The sequence below is a fragment of the Phascolarctos cinereus genome, unplaced genomic scaffold (assembly GCF_003287225.1).
Source record: "Phascolarctos cinereus isolate Bilbo 61053 unplaced genomic scaffold, phaCin_HiC Scaffold_4;HRSCAF=312, whole genome shotgun sequence".
Taxonomy (NCBI): Eukaryota; Metazoa; Chordata; class Mammalia; order Diprotodontia; family Phascolarctidae; genus Phascolarctos; species Phascolarctos cinereus.
Genome location: NW_027555847.1, coordinates 714,195,743 through 714,208,222, shown reverse-complemented (window position 1 = coordinate 714,208,222; position 12,480 = coordinate 714,195,743). Strand labels below are relative to the sequence as shown.

Sequence of the window (12,480 nt, the reverse complement as noted above, 5' to 3'; positions counted from 1 at the left end):
GGTTCAGAACTGTGCGATCTAAACAGTATTTGAGCCATTTAAACTGTCTAAAGTAAAAGGATTTGCTCTGTGAAGTTTGAATTCAGTCTAAAGGCCGCACTTGAGGACCTAGAGGATCTAAACTATCTCTCCTTCCCCGTTTCTTTTCTATCTTAAATGATATAATATTGTAAAGTGCTTAATTTGACATTCTGTGTTCTAAGGCCCCTCCAAGCTCTGACATCCCCTGCTGTAAGGGCCCTTCCAGCTCTGATATCCTCTGTTCTAAGGGCCATGTAAATTTTGTCTCCAACATAGTAGGCATTTAATAAATGCTTATTCCCTTTGCTTCCCCCTTCTCTCTCACTTTTCCGGCTTCCTTCCCTCCTTCCCTTCTTTCCTCCTTCCCATCATCCTTCTTCAACTTCCCCTTCTCTCAGCGCCTTCCTCCACCCTTTCACTAAAGGACACTTATATTGTAAGGCATTCTGAGGTAGCTAGGTGGGCTCAGTGGATAGAGCACTGGAATTGATGGGGTGCTCAGGCCCCAGCCCTAAGATCATGTCTCTGGGAGCCTCCCAATTTCTCAGTAGGCCCCTGCCCTGTGAGAAAATTTTCTCTTGTTGCAGAACGCATTCTCTTATCAGAACAGACACAGGGCTGCCTGGCCCAACGGTTTTTGTCCCTGGCTGGCCCAAGGACTCTATTGGTGCCAGATCCCCAAGGTCCATGCCTCTGATAACTCCCTCAATGTCTGGTATCAACAAAGTTATCTCTGCAGGCTTCTCAAATTTTCCCATCCATAGCTCTCAAAAACACCTGGAGCCCTTGCATTATATAATTAGCATCCTTAACATTGCTTTCCCTGCGGCATTTCTATATAGCTTAAGATTCACCCCCATTAAGTTGCAATTTTCCTGAAGGAGCTTTGTCCCCTACCATTGCTATTACAACAAACTGCCATTTGACTGAAAGATGGCTTGAGTGTGTGAATTCATTCCAGGCAATTCTGCTTTGGCATTCTCAGGGTCCTAGCACCCCTAAACCATGTTAGCATGCCAACCCTCTTCAGACTCAGGAAGACCCTAGCCACATACACTTACTAGCTGTGTGACCATGGACAAGTCAGTTAACCTCTGCCTCTGTTTTCTCAACTGTAAAATGTGGATAATGTCACCTACCTTGTTGGGTTGCTGTGAAGATCAAATGATATAATGTTTGTAAAAAGTATTTAATGCAGTGCCTGGCACATAGTAGATGCTTATTTGTTATGTAAATGCTTATTCTCTCCCTCCCCTTCTAATACCTCTGTAGTAGGGACTGTTAACTTGAAATCTCAATCCTGTATCCCCCTGCCATAGACTGATTTCAGTCTGTCCATGAACTGGAGGGAATCGCATCTTTATTTTCACTAACCTATAACTGAAATTAAACATTTCTTTCCATTTTGAATTGAGAAACAAGTTATTATTTGGAGGAGTCCTTAGGCTGTACTAGGCTGGCAAAGTTGTCTAGGAAACAAAAACCTTTATCATAATAAAAGTTTTACAACCCACTTTTCTCACAACTTCCCTGTGAGCTGGTACCGTACAAGTATTACTGTCCTACTCTACATGCCTGGAAACTGAGGCTCTGAGCAGTGAGATGGAGGGCCTGGATTTGAATCCTGACTGCTGCTGATTACTACTGTTTCTTCCTTTGAAAAATTAGGTGGTTTTTTGTTTGTTTGTTTGTTCTGGTGAGGCAATTGGCTTAAGTGACTTGCTTAGGGTCACACAGCTGGTAAAAATTAGGTGGTTCTTATGTGATCTTCTCTAAGGCTGGTTCAGGTAAAAAACCACTTATGAATGGCCTACTGTATGCCAGGTACTTTGCTAGGAATACAAAGACAAAATTTGAAACAGTCTATAATCATAAGAAACAGTCTACTGGGGGAGGTAGCAGGCGTACAGATAAGTGGATGAAATATAATTTCGGTCAAGTGACAGCACTAATAATGGGGGATTGGGAAAGGCCTCTTGTATGCTTGAAGGCAATTGAGGGATTTAAACAGACAGAACTAAAGATTGCATGCACACCAGAGATTCTGGCAATCTTTCTGTGCCAAGCTAGGGGTTTTGTATTTTATCCTAGAGGCAATAGTGAGCCCATGAAAATTGTTGAGTACTTCACTGACATAGTCAGATCTGTGTTTTAGGAATGTCCATTTGGCAGCTTTATGGGGGAGGGAAAAGTCAAGGGTGACTCAAGACTGTTAACCTGGGTACCTGAAAGAATGAAGGTGACAACAGCAATGTTTGGAGGGACAAGAGAACTCCCAAGAAAGGGAGAGATAGAAGAGGTAGAGACATTCCATGATCTGAGGACCCTTGAGGCTCTCACATTCCGTGTTCTAAGGCCCCTTCCAGCTGTCACATTCCATGAGTCCTTGGTCCTCACTCCGCTGAGTTTTGTCTTATTGGTGGAATTGAGGAAGAAACTCTAGGGGCCGGTTTTTCCCTTCAGGGTGATGCATTTTACCGACCAGTGACAGCCTCCTTCTCCCTTCTGCTGCTGGGGTCAGGTGTTGAAGTGTGTTTGGTAGCCAAAAGCATCTGACTGAATGTTAATTCTGAAAAACCCAGTTTGTGGATCTTGGCAGCAGCACAGATGTTACATCCTCAACTAGAAATAACCTGGCATCAAAGCTGCTGTGGCACAGAATCAGAGATGGAAGCATCATGCCCTTCGCATGGGTTCCCAAGGTGTTTCCTCACCCATCTCCCACCTGACCAGCACCAGAGTGTACACAGGGGTGTGGGGATGTAAGACCCTCCGGCTCTCTTGGCAGACAGCTTCTTATATTCCTCTTGGAGGTAGGAGGTGAGGTTATATGGGAGTTCTGGATCATTGGAGCTAAATCTAGAACTTTGAGATCATCTGACCTAATCCCAAACTTTTCCAGATGAGGAAACGGAGGTCCAGGAAAAGTTAAGTAAATTACTCAAGATCACACAGGTAGTGAGCATCAGCTGTTTCTTCATTTCAGATAAGAACTTTAGCTTAGAGGAGCCCCAGATCCCTGGCTTTCTTTGATCTGTAAACTGATAGAGGTATGGGGGGCATTAAGGGGGTCTCCCCTAGTCAAAAGTTCCATCCTTTAATTGGAGAGGTTGGGATATGGTAGCATGGCAGAGTGAAAGGAGCCCTGGATTGAGATTCAGGAGAACAGTTTTGAGCCCCTTACTAGCTGAGATACTTCCTTGGGTAAGTCATCGCCCTGTGATCACCCATTGCTGTGTTTTTCTTCATGTATGACACTCTTCATTTTCCACCTCTTTGTCTTTGCATGAGCTGTTCCCCATGTCTGGAATACACTTCCTCCTCAGCTCTTGATCTTAGAATGATAATACCAATAATAGAAGCAATAATAGCCCACATTCATATAGCGTTTACCATGTGCCAGGCACTTTACAATTATTCTCTCATTTGATTCTCACTTTCTTTTTTTTGGCTAGGCAGTGGGATTAAGTGACTTGCCCAGGGTCTCACAGCTAGTAAGTGTTATGTGTATGTGGCCGGATTTGAACCCAAGTATTCCTGAATCCAGGGCCGGTGCTCTATCCACTGTGCCACCTAGCTGCCCTCTCATTTGATTCTCCCAACAGCCCTGGAAGGTTAGGCGCTATTATTTGTCTTCTTTTTACAGATGAGGAAACAGGTTAAGTGACTTGCCCAGGGTCACACAGCCAGTAAGTGTCTGAGGCTGGATTTGAACTCAGGTCTTTTGGACTCCAAGCCCGGTGTTTTATCTGCAGAGTCAGCTAAGTGCCAAATTAGAATCCCTACTTTCCTTAAGAGTTCAGCTAAGGTGCTGCCTCCTCCATGAGACCATTCCTGATTCCTGCTGCCCCCTAAGCCCTCTCCTGCTACTGATGGCTCCATTCCACCACAAATCACTTTGTATCTATTTTGTATTTACAAAAATTTGTATGTGTTCCCCTCCTCTGATAGAATATGAGTTTCTTGAGGGCAGGGACCAGTTCACTTTTGTCTGTATCCCCAGGGCATAGCCTAATACTAGGCACCCTGCAGGCATTTTAAAAATTCATATTGATTGATTATAGTAATTGACCTGAAGTCAATTTCTCTATCAATTACAGGTTTACTAAGAACATCTCTCACAACCACCACTCCTGTATGGTAGATAATAAAAATGGTTTATTCCCATTTTATGAATCAGCAAACGGGTACTTAGGGAATACCGGAAGTCTTTCCAGATCCGTCTTAATGCTAGAGCCTTCGCTCTGTTGATTATTTTCTATTTATCCTGTCTGTAGCTTCTCTGTACATAGTTTTTTGCATGCTGATTCCATTAGACTGTGAGCTCCCTGAGGGCAGAGACTGCCTTTTGCCTTTGTTTGTATCCCCAGCGCTTAGCGCAATGGCTAGCATAGAGTAGATGTTTAATAAATATTTATTCAAAGACTCGTAGAAGGGAAGTGGTTTACCCACGTTTGCAATGTAAATGTTAGTGGTGGGATCTGAACCCGGATCTTCCTGACTCCAAGTGCAGCACTGTATTCACTAGCCTGGATGGGCCTCCTATGGTGAGTGTGTGGAAGGACACGTACAAGAGTCCTATAGAATGAGTAGGCCTGGATGGGTTGCAGGGTAGATCATTGGACAGAATGCCCATACTGGTGAGATCACAGTGACATTAGAGCGTGTGGATATGATTTCTCAGGTAGCTTCCAATTCTAAGATCCTGTGACATTCTAAGTTGTTTTGGCTGGCGTCTGTGGAGCACTGGACACAGATTCCAGTGCTTCCTATGCTTGGAGGATGGGGGGGTAATGTAGTTTGGTGGAAAGAACCCAAGCTGTAGGCTCGTAGATCTAGATCTAAGAGGAATCTGGGCGTCTCAACCAACCCCCTCATTTTACAGAGGGGGTAAACTGAGGCTTAGGAGATTTAGGTCAAGTCAACAACATTTATTAAGTATCTGCTTATGTGCTGAGCACTGGATTTGCTCCATCTGGATTTGAGCCCCTGACAATGACTAGCTCCATGACTTCTAAGAACTTGCCCTCTCTGTATCTTAGTTTTCCTGTCTGTGAAATGAGGGAATTGGGCTAGACACGCTCTCCTGGCCTTGAGTTTTGAGTACAGCGTGGGATGGTCTGAAGCCCACGTTGGCTGGACAGTTAGTTAATAATCTCCAGCCCTAATGGCAGACTGGATGTAGGTGGAAAGTAGAAACTGTACTTTTGTGGTTATTTCTTAGAGTGCAGAGAGAACTGCAAGGGTAGGCTGGAGGGACAGCGAGTGAGCCCTTGGGAGAGGCTGTCTATCTAGGGAGGCTGACTGCAGAGTCTCTGTGACAGTCAGAGCTCCGGATCCCTGGTGGGTCTTGGACTGCTTCATGTTCTGGGGTGAGTCACTGCCCTTCAATGGGCCTTCATTTCCTTTGTCTGACTAGATAATCTTTAAGCTTCCTTCCAGCTCCATTCCATCTCCTAAAATCCTTTCTCATTCTACTCTTCTGCATCCAAATATTCTTGGAATCTTCTAAGCCCCTTTGGACTTAAACATTCTGTGTTCTATATTCTAGCATCCTAAGATCCCTTCTACTGTGTTGAATATTCCCAGTTTCTTCCAGCTTTGGCATGCTATGTTTGGACATTTTTTATTTGAAAGTCTTTTCTAGATTTTGTGTCCTAGGTTCTAAGGTTTCTTCAAGCTTGAGCATTCAGTACTGGATATTTAAAGGTCCTTTCCAGGACTGGCATTCTCTGATTCGTATTCCAGGGTCCACTATATCTCTGATATTTTAAATTCAAACATTCTATGTTCTAAATTCTCTTCTAGATTGAATGTTCTAAGCTCTGTGTTCTAAAGCCCCTCTAAGTTCTGACATTGCCTGTTCCCCTCCCAATTCTGATATTCTCCATTCTAAGACCCTTTCCAGCTCTGACATTCCCTGTTTTCAGGTCCTTCCCAACTCTGACATTCTCTGTTCTAAGGCCCTTTCCAGCTCTGGTGAACTGTAATTCTAGATCTAAATTCAAGCCATTTTTCCCCCTCATTACTGTGTTTGCTGCATTCTTTCTAATTGCTTCCTCTTATTGCAAGTAGAACAGGAACCTATTGATGAGAGAAGCAGGAGCCCCTTGATCACAAATAGTGATGCAAATAAGTGGAGAAAATAATAGCTATAAAAAAATCTACAAAATCATCATGAAACTATAAATTACACAATAATCTGCCTCCTTTTTAAAGTTCCTGTCACTTTACAAAGAGAAGTAAGGCTTGACTGGTCGTTTGATGGGGGGGGGGGTAGTGAGGAAGGGAGGAGGAAGGAAGGGAGAGACAGAGAAAAAGTAGATAGATGATAGATTTGTCCAGTGATCACCTACCTACAACTTTAGCAAAACCTTAGTGATTATTGAGACTGTGGGGTTGTCCTTCCACCCACAGAGAATTTGTCACCTAATGGCAAAGGCAGAAATCTGGACTATTAGAGGAGAAAGGGGAAATGGTCCCATAGCGTAGAATGTCAGAGCTGTAAAGAACCTTGAGAAAGAGAATTTATTGTAGCTCAGAGGGGCCTTGGAACATGGAATGTTCTAGGAAGAAAACGAACTTGCCCAACTCTCTAATTTTACATTTGGGAAAACTGAGACGTGTAGAGGAGCCACGCCTTCCCCACAGTCAGGCTTTGCTTATTAATGGCAGAGCTAGGATTAAGGTCCTTCCTGATTCCCAGGGGGCTGTTTATCCATCATATTATTCCACACCATTCCTAAAAAGTTGTCAGCTTGGCCGAAACAGCTCATCCTATGTTTACAACACTGACAGGGATACAGCCTTTGGGGTTTTTAGAGCACTGGACATTTCCTTAATTTCTTTAAACATCACAGCACTAAGAGACCAGACAGACTTCACATGGGGCGAGAGATTACCTGGGGGAGAACAGTCCAGTGGCAAAGGGAGTGGGCTTTGGAAGTGGCAGTGGGTTTGGAATCTGAAGAACTAGGTTTGGGTAGCTTTTCAATAATCAGTCAGTCAACAGATATTAAGCACCTGCTGTGTGCCAAGCACTGTGCTAAGCGCTTTCAGCAATTTATCAGCCCCTTATTTAATATCTTTTAAACACAGAGCAAAACATACCTTGACATACTAGTTAGAGATCTAGCCTTGAACTTGTGAAAACCTGGGTTCAAACCCTGCGTCTGACACCGTATGACCCTGGGCAAGTCAACTCCCCTCAGTGCTCTAGACAAGTCTCTGGGATGCCATAAGTTGCAGAGAATTTGGAGATCTGCATTGGTGAAAGGCATTTCCATGACAAGAGCTCTCCACATGGGTGGAATCACAAGTCTAGATGCACTAGTATAGAGAATTATGCTAATAACCTGGGGCAAGTACCAAGATTATTGCTTTCTCTGGCTTGCGGTCTAATGGAGCACCTCTGCAGTAGAATCTCTTTCTCCCTGAAGAGTGATTAATCCCAGAGTCTTACTCTTTTTGCACACCTGTCTATTGTTCCCATACTGTGCTCTTCATGTCTTGGGCCGTGGGACCCAGAGCCATATCTGGACATATTTAGTCCTGACTAGGTCTGAAAATGACTTTGGATCTCAAAGCTCCTACTCTGCCATGCTCCCGAGTTCATGCAAAGGGGAATTAGTATGGTGAAGTGGAAAGAGTGTCAGACTTGGGGGGCAGCTAGGTGGCGCAGTGGATAGAGCATCAGCCCTGGAGTCTGGAGGACCTGAGTTCAAATCCGATTTCAGACACATATCATATCACTCACTAGCTGTGTGACCCTGGGCAAGTCATGTAACCCCAATTGCCTCAACCCCCCCCCAAAATAAAAGCTGCTATAAATATTTTCACTTACTAGTTGTGTGACCCTGGACAAGTCACTTAACCCCAATTGCCTCACCAAAAAAAAAAAACAGAAAAAAATTTTTAAATAAAAAGTATCAGACTTGAAGTCAGTAGAACTCTGAGTTCAGATCCTGTTTGTGATACTTCCTGGCCCTGTGACCCTTAGACAAACTGATCTGTCTCAAAGACATCTCCCTACTCTCAGCTCTAAGGTTCTGTGATGCTTTGCTTCTGAGGGGTGTGGGGACCTTGTTGGAGCTAGCTATGCCTCCCCCCTCAGTTTCCATCTCCCCTTTTCAAAAAAGAAGAATCCTAGTACATACCTTCCTTACAGATGTGTTGTGGGAAAAGTACTCTATAAACAGTGAAGTACCTTTATAAACCTTAGGTTCCTCTCCTATAAAAAGGGATAACAATACCCGTCAAGCCTAGAAGATTAGAACTTGAAAATAGAGATTACTTCCCTAGCACAGGTCCTGGCAAATAATATGTGCTTAATAAAGTTGATTGACTGATGGTATACAGTCTTAAAGCTCTATGTCTATGTCAGCTTTTGTCATTAACTTGTCATATTGGTCACTCTGGGGAGGCAAGTATAGCTGATATAACTCAGCTGTCCCTCATAAGCAATAGCATACTTCGGGGTACAGCAGATGGGTGTAGGCTTTAGAGTCAGGGAGACCTGGGTTCAAATTCTGCCTTCAGTATTTCTTAGCTGTGTGACCTTGGGCAAATCACCCTAATCCTATCCTTAAGCATAACTTTAACCCTAAATTTGTTTCTAACCCTTTCTGAGCCTCAGTTTCTTGATCTATAAAATGAGGGAGTTGGACCAGGTCAGTGGTATCAAACTCAAATAGAAATAGGGTCCTCAGATTGATACATAAAGATCCCTATGAGTGGCATATTGACTTAATTTTAAAATGTAATGTTATCCATGTTTTTGTTTATTTTGTTAAATGTTTCCCACTTATATTTTAATGTAGTTTGAACAAGACTTGGTCCATTCTGCCCATGCTGCCCATATTGGACACACACCTCTGACCCAGCTGATCTCTCAGGTCAGTCCAGTGTTCCTGTCTAATGTCTCCACTGTAGAGTAGAATGAGATAAGCCTATAAGGGTTCAAAGTACTGCACAAGGTCAGGGGACCATTTCTGAGCCCCAAGGGATACTGACTCCCCAAGCTTCTGTCTTCCTCATCTGTCTAACGAGTATGATAGTTCAACATCCGGTGCAATGCCAAGCCCTTCTGTGTTTGTTATCTCATTGAATGGGATAATTAGATATAGAGGGGAAGGGCTCTCAAGTCCATCTAGCCCAGCCTCTTCATTTTTATCAAGGAGACTCTTGAAGCCCAGTGAGGGGGAAGTGATTTCCTCAAGATCACACAGCAAACACATGCCAGAGCTGGGATTTGAACCCAGGACTTCCACTTCCAAATCGAGTACTCTTTTCACAAACACCAAAGTGCCACACAGCAGTCCTGTGAGATCACTCTGCAGGAACTGTTGTCCCCATTTTACAGATGAGAAAGCAGAGCTTAACGAGGTAAAATGACTTTTCTTATACCGGTCTTATAGATGCTACTAACAGCTCACTGTTCGGTGACATTTTGATTTGAGATAGATAGTACAACTATGAAATCCAAGAACCCCAGACTTGGAAGGGCTTTCCGTGGCCATCCAACTCACATCTGAACAAGCCTCTCTGCTAACAGTGGACATCCAGCCTTTGTCTGAAGACCTCCACATAGGGGGAACTCACTGTCTCCTGTGATGACTTATTCTGTTGTTGGGTGTAATTGTTTGGGAATTGATTTATGGCTTTTTTTGTTTTCTTTTTCTGAGATTAGTTTATTTAAGTCATCTATTTCTTGTCTCTTAATCTGATCACTGTAATATTTTTGTTGACATTCATCCATTTCAATTACAGTGTCAGTCTTGTTGACTTAATTGGTTAGTTTTGCCAGGTGTAATTGTTTGGAAACAATTCTTTATGGTAAGCCTAAATCTGCCTCTCTGAACCCCTGTTGTTCCCCCCGCCCCATTGCCCCTAGTTTTGCTTTTTTCAGCCAAGCAGAACAAGAGAAATCCTTGTTCCAGGTGACTGACCTCCAGGGACTTGTAAACAATTAACAAACTCTGAAAGTGGTTGAGTTCCAGTTCACTGGAGTCCATTAAGAAGAGGCTGGCTGAACACTTGTTGTGGATAATAGGATCATAAATCCTGAGCTGGAAGGGACCTGAGAGGCCATAAGTGACCACCCCCTCCATTTTACAAATGGGGAAGCTAAGACCCCGGAAGGTATAATGACTTAGCTAGGTGGAACATTGGATAGAGTGCGGGACTCATAGTCAGGAAGACCCAAGTTTGAATCCTCCCTCAAATACTTACTAGCTTTGTGACTCTGAGCCAGTCATTTAACTTCTCTCAGCCTCACTTTCCTCATCTGTAAAAGGGAGATAACAATAGCACATACTTCACTGGGTTGTTGTGAAGATCGAATGAGTTAACATGTGTAAAGTGCTTTTGTAAACCTCAAAGCATAAGATAAGTGCTAGCTATTATCATCATCATCATCATCATCATCATCATCATCATAGATTTAGAGGTGAGAGGGACCATCTAGGCCAGGGGTTCTAAACCCAAGTTCTGTAAACTTTAAAAAGAAATATATATATGTTTATGTATACACATATGTATCTATGTGTATATGTATTGATGACTATATTTAAATATTGTTTTCCTTCATAATCTTATGTATTTTTTTTTTGTGAATTTTTATGCTGGGAGGTTTTGCCAGATTGCCAAAGGAATCCATGGCATGGAAAGGGCTAAGAGCCTCTGATCCAGCCCAACCTCCTCATTTTATAGAAGAGGCAGTAGAGGCCCAAAAGGTTAGGTGATTTACCCAGGAGCACCCATATTCGTTGAGATGACTTAGAGTCTAGGACCACGGTTCTGGGCTAGACCTCAGGTACCATCTAGTGACTAGATTCCGGTCCAACCTCCTCCTGACTTGTACTAGGTCACATGGGTAGTAAGCATCAGAAGCAGGATTTTCATTTGGGACCTCTGACTCAAGTCCTTTCTTGTCTCACTGTGTATCTTACAGAGAGAATTGTTCAGATCTGGGTGGGACCAGATAACCTCCCAACTCTGATATTCTGCCCCATCCCCACCAATCTTCTCTTCTCCTGGGTAAGCATCCTTCATACAGTTGCCCAAGAAAATTTCCTAATACACCCCTTTGATCATGTCACTGCTATATTAAAAAACCCTGTTATCCTTATTTCATAGGGGAAAGTACAAAGGCCCAGATGGCTGTGACTCTCCCCAGGCTGTACCGCTATTAATTGCAGTAGCTGAGACCTGCCCCTGGGTCACTTGTGTTGAAGCTATTGCTCTTTCTCCCATCCGAGGACTGCTTTTCATAATCTTGTTCTACTTAGCCCGATGGCGTGGTGAGGATCGAGTAAGACAATGGATGGGAAGATGCCAGGAACAGTCAGTCCAGTGGAAATGTAAGAGGTTATTATTTGTGAAGGGTCTTGGAGTCCAAGAGTGTTCCATGCTGCCCAGCGGGGACCACTTCCACAACAAATAGCCTGGATTCTGTAAACAGCCGCTCTGATTACACCATTATGTTCACTCCATTACACAGGGCCCAGGGAACTTGCTGCTGCAAAGGAGGACCAGCTCTGGATACTAGAGAATTCACAAGTCTGAGTCCCCTGGAGGCAATCAAGCAAATACCTTTCAGTCGCCACCATGGTCCCTATTGCTTTTATTTGCCTGGGCTCTAGAGTCAGGAGCTTAGAGGTAGAAGGGGACTTAGGGAGTCATCTAATCATACCTCCCCATTTAATTTTTCAAATGTTTATTCATTTGTTGTGACATCACCTTTATTTCTGAATGTATCTGTCCCTTCTCGCTACTCAATGAGCTAACCCCATTTCTTATAATACAGAATGAAGAAAGGGTGGGGACAGGTCGGCAGAGCTAAGCAATATGTCAGCCTGGTGAGAGAATGGTGTTCGGTGCCCAGAATCTCCCTTCTCTATGCAGAAGGGAGCCACACACACCTTCTCATTTCTTCTCCAGAGCCAAGCTTGGTAATTATAAGTATACAGTCAGTCAGTCAACTAGCATTTATTAAGTGCCTACTGTGTGTCAGTTACTGTGCTAAGCACTGGGGACACAGGGGAAGGCAAAAATACTTCTTGTCCTCCAGGAGTTCATAGTCTAGTGGGGGAGGGGTAACATGCAAACAGCTACGTATATGTAATGTGCATGCGTGTGTATGTGTGTATGTATGTGCTTGTGTGTGTGTGTAGAGAAAGAAGCCAGTATAATAGTAGACAGATAGAGTAGATAGATGGAAGGATGACTAGATAGACAGACAGACAGATGGAATAGATAGATAGATAGATAGATAGATAGATAGATAGATAGATAGATAGATAGATAGATGGATGGATAGAGTAGATAGATGGAAGGATGGATAGATAGAATAGATAGAGTAGGTAGATGAAAGGATGGATAAATAGATAGACAGATGGACTAGATAGATAGATAGATAGATAGATAGATAGATAGATAGATAGACAGACAGACAGAGAT

At 43.4% G+C, this 12,480-nt stretch overlaps 1 protein-coding gene across 3 annotated transcripts in view; it reads left to right on the top strand.

Moving 5' to 3' along the window:
• Window positions 1–12,480, top strand: part of TPST2 (tyrosylprotein sulfotransferase 2) — a 63,204-nt gene that overhangs the window by 14,654 nt on the left and 36,070 nt on the right. The window contains exon 2 of one of the 3 annotated variants that reach the window (XM_020996499.2): window positions 8,841–8,915. The exons of the other annotated variants lie outside the window; for them this stretch is intronic. The gene's annotated coding sequence lies outside the window, so the exon portion shown is untranslated. The remainder of the gene's footprint in view (window positions 1–8,840; window positions 8,916–12,480) is intronic. 3 annotated transcript variants of the gene reach the window in all.